Source organism: Morus notabilis, unplaced genomic scaffold (genome assembly GCF_000414095.1).
Source record: "Morus notabilis unplaced genomic scaffold, ASM41409v2 Scaffold181, whole genome shotgun sequence".
Taxonomy (NCBI): Eukaryota; Viridiplantae; Streptophyta; class Magnoliopsida; order Rosales; family Moraceae; genus Morus; species Morus notabilis.
This window is the reverse complement of record NW_010363865.1, coordinates 523,455-531,470: the sequence shown is the minus strand read 5'-3', so window position 1 is coordinate 531,470 and position 8,016 is coordinate 523,455. Positions and strand designations below refer to the sequence as shown.

At 39.7% G+C, this 8,016-nt stretch overlaps 1 long non-coding RNA gene across 1 annotated transcript; it reads left to right on the top strand.

The window, feature by feature from the left end:
- Positions 1-1,837: 1,837 nt before the first annotated feature.
- On the top strand, positions 1,838-3,889 carry LOC112092881. Its single transcript, XR_002902800.1, has 4 exons — positions 1,838-1,984; positions 2,118-2,187; positions 3,304-3,447; positions 3,795-3,889. It is a non-coding gene; the product is annotated as an uncharacterized LOC112092881 (long non-coding RNA).
- Positions 3,890-8,016: the final 4,127 nt, after the last annotated feature.

The following is an 8,016-nucleotide window of genomic DNA, read 5'->3' as shown; positions in this document are numbered from 1 at the left end:
GGAGAATTGATGACCAAATCGATAGTAGCATTTATGCACAGTATGGCCGAATCTTCTACAAAGTTGACATTGAGGCCGGTTATTATTGCTGTAGGAACGTCCACCGCCACGACCACCACGACTACCACGACCAGACCTCTTATCTGAAAACTGTTTTGACCGGAAAACTATGCATCAGGTGCTTGGAAAAGTTTCTGAGTGAAATTTCCATATCCTTTTCTCTGGTTTTTGGTAGACCAGATTCACAACCGGTGTTGAGCCATCAGAATTGACAGTGAACTGCTCAATACGACTCTCATGAGCTAATAAGAGAGCTCCCACATCAGCAAAAGTATAAGGTTCAATACGGGAAGTCACAATAACAACAACCGAGTCATACTCGAGCCCAACTCCGGCAAGAAGATGAAGAATCTGATCCTCCTCAGAGAGAATATAACCACATGCAGCCAAGATATCACAATATTTTCTAACTTTGCTTAAATACTCACGCATTGCCATACCTCATTTCTTCAAGGTTTGGAGCTGCAACTTATACTGCATCACCCGTGCACGACAGCGAGTAGTGAAAATCCGATTCACTCGAACCCAAACTTGATTCGAGGTGTGACAGCCCACCATTTGGGCTTGAATATTCTCCTTCATGGAGGCGAGGAGAAAAGAGACTAGAAGTCGGTCTTGTCTGGTCCAGGCCACATACTCTGGATTTACAGATCCAGGACGACCGTCGACAGTGGGTGTCAACTCCGACGGACACTGAGAAGTCCCATCAAGATAAGCTTCAAGACCAAGTCCTCGAATACTAGCTAAAATATGCTGGTTCCATAAAAGAAAGTTGTCATCGGTTAGATGAACCGATCCTATTTGATTAGTTGGATTAACAATTTGAATAGATGGTGTGGAGGCTGGGTGTTGTGAGATGGGAGTAGTGTTTTTGACTGGGGTCTGAGTCTGAGATGTTTCAGAGAGGCCATCGGAGGTATTTTTCGTCATTGTTTGGTGCTCTGATACCAACTTAGAAATAGAACAGAAGAAAAAGCAGAGAAGAGGAAGAGAACAATGACGAAAGAATTTTGTATTTTTCACTAACACTTCATTTCCTTTACAATGAATATATACAGACTCACAAATGTAACAAACTCTATAGTGGTGCACCAGCTGGCATAACAACCTATAGAGAGAATATTTCTAATCCCTATGAGGATATACACAAGGACAGCCGTATAACAAATTCTAATGTCAGCTAATACAAAGGCTTCTGAATTCTATAACACTAACCGACTCAATTAATTAATTACAATAAGAATTGGATTAGTCCTTAACAGTCTACTAAATAAAAGTTAAACCCGTCATCTGTTGATTTAATAAATCAACAAAAAAAGGTTTCGTGGTTAATGTTGCTGTCAAAAACGTTTCTAATCAACAAAAAAAGATTTTGTGGTTAATGTTGCTGTCAAAAACGTTTGTAGAGGAAGCCATTAAAAGGGGTTAGTTTTGTTTTGTGGGATAAAGAGAAATCTTGGGGTTTTTTTCTTTTTTTTTTTTTTAATTTTTGGGTGGGTGTACTGATATAAGGACTTTGATAATCTAATTTTATTGAATTTAATATGGGGCTAGGCTCCTTGCTTTCTTTCCCAAAGCATTTGTTCTTTGCGAACTGCTTCTTTAACTTTTATCGGATGGGATTTGAAAAAAAAAAAAAGGTAAAAATATAAAAAAATTCATCATCTATCTCCTTTATTACTCATCGGTTTCCTCTTGCTTGTAAATCCTCTTCTCTCTTCATCTTTCTTCTCCAAGGTGTTCATGTCGCTGTTCTCCCTGACTTCATCTTCTCTTACCCATTAGTTTTGTACCATTTTTTTGTTTTTCTGATTCTCAATAGCATAGAGTATGACTTTTAGAAATTTTTCTTCAATGCTCTTATGAACCTTGCCCCTGTTAATTTTTTGCATTTTCTTTTTCGCTCGGTGGAAATCACTAAGTGGTAAATATCTCAACGGTTTAGTTTTGCCATAATCTTAAATGCCTCATGCTTTTCTTTTAGTGAGTCGCTGCCTTATCTATCTCATAATTCTTTTGTGTCTCTTATATTATTGCGTTAATTTTGTTGGCTTTAGGCGCTGATTAGGCTGAGTCATGAACAAGCCTTAGCTCCTTTTACCACACCTGAAGGTCCATTAAGCCATGGTGAGTTTTTCTTCTTTTTATTTTTGGCTCACTCTCTCTTCTAACTTATAAATTAAGGAGACGTTTGGTTCATGAATTAGAATCATAAAATTAGAATCATAAAATTAGAATCATTTTCGATTTACGTGTATTTTTTATAAGAGAAAATACTGTAACGAACCATGAACCGTTATTCGAATCAGGGTACGAATCTCTCAACCAAACAACCCATAAGAGATCGATCTTAGCTAATCCCTAAATTATGTGAGCTTTTTTCCTACCGGAATCTTACTATTTAACAACTTAATATTGAAGGGAAAATTGCAATAAAGATGGAAATAATGGTTATGGCTCTTTTTAGTCACTTTTCATTCCTTTTTATTATAAATCTGGGTTCTTTTTAGTCACTGTTCGAGAACTAGGTTCATTCCTTTTGGGTTCTTTTTAGTAACGTTGTCTCCCCCCCCTCTTCTTCCATTCTTTTCTCCTCCAGCTTTTTTCTCTTTCCTTTTCTTTCACCTCTCCCTACCTTTTGTTTGTGCTCTCCTTCTGTGCATTTAGATGAACGAAGAGCCATCAATTTGGGCTTGTGAGAGAGGCCATTATCAGAGTAATTTCATCTGTTCCATCTTTTTTTTTTATTATTTGAAACATATATCTGCACTTGCATACGTGCGAATCTCTTCTGTAATGGGTAACTTTCTTATTGTTTGGTTGCTGTGAGATAAACACGGGATATTGTTGTTGCAAAGGGTGTTAGTTCCATTAAGAAAACATCAATTTTATGATCAAATGTTGGCAAGGATTTCTTAGTTGCTAATGTCTGATAAGTCATATGATTACAAATTTCTCTTCCATTAATTGTTCCATTCATATTTCTGTTATGTGATTCTTAATATGTGTGATCATGTGAATCTGTTCTTGTTGTTGGTGGATAAGTCCAACCAAAGAAGGTATGTTTCTTTGTTGTTGCATGTTATAGTGTGCATTATAAGTTTCTGCGGGTTACAACACTTGTAAATAATGATATCTTGTTACCTTTGTGTAAGTATTCTTTCTGTAATTACTTTGGGTTGTTTTGTTCCTCTCTAAACTAAACATTCATCAATGTGCATTTTGTGATTTTTGACAAGTTAGCCAGGACAAGCTTGATATGGATGAGGGTACAATCGCATGTGGCCAAAGTGCTGTCCCATCATGATCATCTTACTCTGATTCCATGATGGTATTTGAAGGGAAAACGATATGGTTAATGCAATTCTACTGAAGCATCTATTAAGGGTAAGAATGTGTTAATATTTATTAAATTTATTATAATATATAATATATATAATATATTAGATTAGATTATATATATATATATATATATATATATATAACTTGAGGGTAATTTTGTTAACATGAAAATATTCATATTCCATTTCATAGCGTTTTCAAATCACAACAAAGCGAATGAATCATTTTTTTATTTACATTCTATTCCATTACTATTGTCGTTCATCCAATGCACCCATAAGGTTTCTCCTTTTTGTTTTGTTTTATTCTATTAATTTTTTAAATGCTGTCTTTTCTTTTCGTTTTGTGTTTTCTTTCGGGGGTTAGCGTTTTCATCTTCATCTTCATTGTAGGAAAACTTACTGCCATTATCATTAAGCCATTGGAGAGAGAGAGAAACGGAAAAGTAAGAAAAAGAGAGGGAAAAAGAGTTAGATGAGAAAGAGGAAAAAAATAATGAAGAGTAGCAAGAAAAATAAGAGAAAAACAGAAAAAAGAGAACAAATAATAAATAGTAAGAATGAGAATGAAAAGAGAGACATAGAGATACATAAAAGGAAAATGAAAAAAAAGATGTGAGAGACAGAAAGCGAGTGTGAGGGGAAAAAAAGAAAGCAAAGAAAAAGAAAAAGGACTAAAAAATTGGTAGATGAAATTTAAAAAGAACCTGATAAGCCTCCCCTACGATTCACTTGTGTACGGAAAGACTCCGTGAGAAGGATCACGCGGGGACATGGAAAGAGATGGAAGCTGCAGCACAGGGGAACACTTCTCAGGACGGTTAGGAGGGGGCTGAGTTGGCACGAGAGGATGAGCTGGCATGACAGTAGTACCCATCCTAGCCTTTCCCGATTTCAACAAACCCTTCGTGTTGGAAACATATGCTTCTGGCCATGGGGTTGGGGTAGTGTTAATGCAAGAGCAACGGCCCATTGCATATTTTAGTCAGGCTCTTTCCGCACAAGCACGCGGCAAATCAGTTTATGAGAGAGAATTGATGGCCATAGTCCTAGCCATTCAGAAATGGCGGCCATATCTCGTGGGACGTCATTTCGTGATCCGCACCGACCAACGTAGCCTTAAGTACCTGCTGGAGCAACGCCTAGTGTCTCCAGAACACCAGAAGTGGTTAACCAAGCTGATGGGTTACAACTTTGAAATCCAATATAAACCGGGATCGGACAATAGGGCTGCGGACGCTCTCGCCCGCCTTATTAGCACCCCGGACCTGAGTGCCTTATCGGTGGCCCCAATTGTCGACAATAGTGAACTGCACCAGCAGGTATTGCTCGATGAAAACTTAGCTAAGGTATGGTCCGAATTACAGTAGGATGTTACAGTACATCCAGGTTTTTCCATTGCTCAAGGCAGGTTATTATACCACGGCAGAATGGTGGTGGTACCTTGGGAGTCTCCATTTATTAAAACACTGCTGCATTCCTACCATGATGGTGTCTTGGGAGACACTTGGGCGTATTGAAGACATACCGGCGGATTGCAGCATAATGGTACTGGACTGGTATGAAAAAGGACGTCACTGCTTATGTAGCTGCGTGTGCAGTGTGTCAGCGCTGTAAGACTTCTACACTGGCCCCTAGTGGTCTCCTGAGGACCTTTCGATGGACTTTATTGAGGGCTTACCGCGTTCGGAGGGGTACGACACCATCTTGATCATCGTGGATTGACTCAGCAAGTATGGACATTTCCTTGCATTGAAACATCCTTTTTCCGCAGAGATCGTGGCCAGACTCTTCATTCGGGAAGTAGTTCGCCTCCATGGGGTGCTCCGTACTATCGTGTCGGATTGCGATCGTATTTTTCTTATTCATTTTTGGACTGAGATCCACAAGTAGATGGGTACTACTTTATCACGGAGCACAGCCTACCATCCCCAATCTGACGGCCAAACCGAGGTGGTCAATAGGTGCGTGGAAACGTACTCGCGTTGTTTCACTTCATACAAGCCCAGCCAGTGGCACAAATGGTTAGCTTGGTCGGAGTACTGGTACAACACCTCTTTTCATACAGCCACCCGCACCACTCCTTTTCAGGCAGTATACGGCCGCGCTCCCCCTCCACTGTTGCGTTATGGCATGGGCTCTTCTTCGGTGGATTCCGTGGAGCAGCACCTCATGGACCGCGATGCAATGCTGGACCTTCTCAAGTTCCATCTTCTTCGCGCCCAGTAGAAAATGAAGTCCGTGGCCGATAACAAGCACCAGGATGCCCAGTTCTTCACCGTGGGGGACTCAGTGTATCTCAAGCTTCGTCCTTATCATCAGGTGAGTTTGGCGTGCAGACGCAATGAGAAGTTAAGTCCCCGTTTTCATGGCTTCTTTGAGATCATTGGCTGTGTGGGGCCAGTTGCATGCCGCCTTAACCTTCCAGCGGAGGCTGCTATCCACCCGGTGTTTCATGTCTCTCAACTACGCCGTGTTGTTGGGCAAGGGCAGCCTGTCTCTGCCTTGCCACCACACCTCACAAAGGACTTGGAGCTGCGGGCAGAACCAGCTGCCCTACTTGGGGTGCGCCAGCGGGTACATGGGGGACACTCGGACCCAGAGGTTCTGATATGTTGGGCTAATTTACCTGCCCATGAGGACACGTGGGAGTCCTATCAGGCAATAGACCAACAGTACCCTCACTTTCACCTTGAGGACAAGGTGCGTCTTTGGGGCTGGGGTAATGATAAGCCTCCATTACGATTCACTTATGTACGGAAAAGACTCTGTGAGAAGGATCATGCGGGGACATGGAAAGAGATGGAAGCTGCAGCACAGGGGAACACTTCTCAGGACGGTTAGGAGGGGGCTGAGTTGGCATGAGGGGATGAGTTGGGTTGAGAGAGGGAAAGGTCTGTTAGCTAGTTAGCTGCATTGGAGTCTGTAACTAGGGAAATGTGATCGAATAAATAGGGAGGGAGGACAAAGTGAGAAAGGGATGCGAAAAGTGTGAAGTTGAAGTTAGTGAAGGAGTGCACGGGGTCACTCGAAAACCCCCATATCTTGTAATTCTTTCCTCTGTTATTAGTCCGTGAGCTTATCAGAATCTGTTTTTTTCCCCCCTAAAAATCGATGGTGTACTGGCATCTTTCCCACTGCTAAACATGAAAGCTCAAAGCAGTAGATGTCTTTTACAAAACCATTCAACAGGTTGGTTTTTTCTACTCTTTTCAACTTTGTAACTTCTAAACATAATGTTCAGTTCACATTTGAGAAGAATGCTTATATGCATCTTAGCCTTTTTTAATTTGATTAGGTTGTTTTCCACGGTAGTAGATTTGCAATTGGTAGAAAAAAAAGAATCAAGGTTTTGGTGAAATATGAACAAATGATTTACTTTTATAGTAGAATTTATTCTTTCCTCGTATTTAAAAGATTGTCATCGGAGGTGAGGCCAATATACCTACTTTCTTGTCTCGTCATACGATTCCTGGACTTGGTATTGTGGTTGATCCATGTGCAGCACTTGTGTAATAGTCACTGTTCTCTTGTGCATTGAGATCAAGGAGGTACTTTTTTTTTTCTTAAATGTAGGTATTTCTAGCCTATATATCCTTCTTGTCATTTGTTTAAAATTTTCTCTATTAACTTTCTTACTTTCATTAGAATAAGGATTAATTTCAGAAAATTCTCCTTAAACTATGACCATTTTAACACTTTGCCCCCTGAATTTTAAAAGTAACATCCGTTTCCCCTGAACTTTGTTCCATTAACAAGTTTTCCCCTTCTGTTAGAATGATTGACAGAAATCGCCAAATGTCACTTATTTGACCTATCTGCTTGCACCACCAAATAAGTGACACGTGGCGATTTCCGTCAATCATTCTAACAGAAGAGGAAAAACGGATATTACTTTTTAAAATTCAAGGGGCAAAGTGTTAAAATGGTCATAGTTCAGGGGCAATTTTTGAAATTAATCGTCAGAATAATTCCTGTCTTAAATGGTTGTTACAACAGTTAACGTTGGCAACCCTACTTTTTATCATGACATCTGATGGATATTTGGGGATTCAGACTTGGATGGACTGGATATAAAATTCAGAGCGGGTACTTCTTGTTTCATTTTTTTTATCTTGTCTTGTTTTTAGGTATTTTCCCTGTGGAATAAACGAGATGTTTGATGGATCTGCAATAGTCTTCTTTTCATACATTGGTTTTGATTCAGTTACCAGCACTACTACTAAGGAGGTACAAAATCTATACACAATTTTTGTGTCACATTACATCCTGAATAGCTCACTTTTGTTGTGTGTATGTGTATAACAAACTTTGTTGTGATTCTAACAAACTTTATTGTGATTCTCTTAAGAATTAAAGAAACAAGCGTTGGTGCAATTATCTTTACATGTTGGCGATGCCAATTATCTTTGCACGTAAAGCATCCCCAACGAGACTTGCCTGTTGACATAGCCATGGCATTGACTATATGTTGTGTTTTGTATATTCTTTTTTCAGTGTAAATTTTCAAATGACATAACTCGTTTTCATGTAATAGTAAAATTAACTAATGGAAGGCATGAGGGTGCACTTTTCAGAAATATAGGATAAATGTACAAAAACGTAAGACACAAGG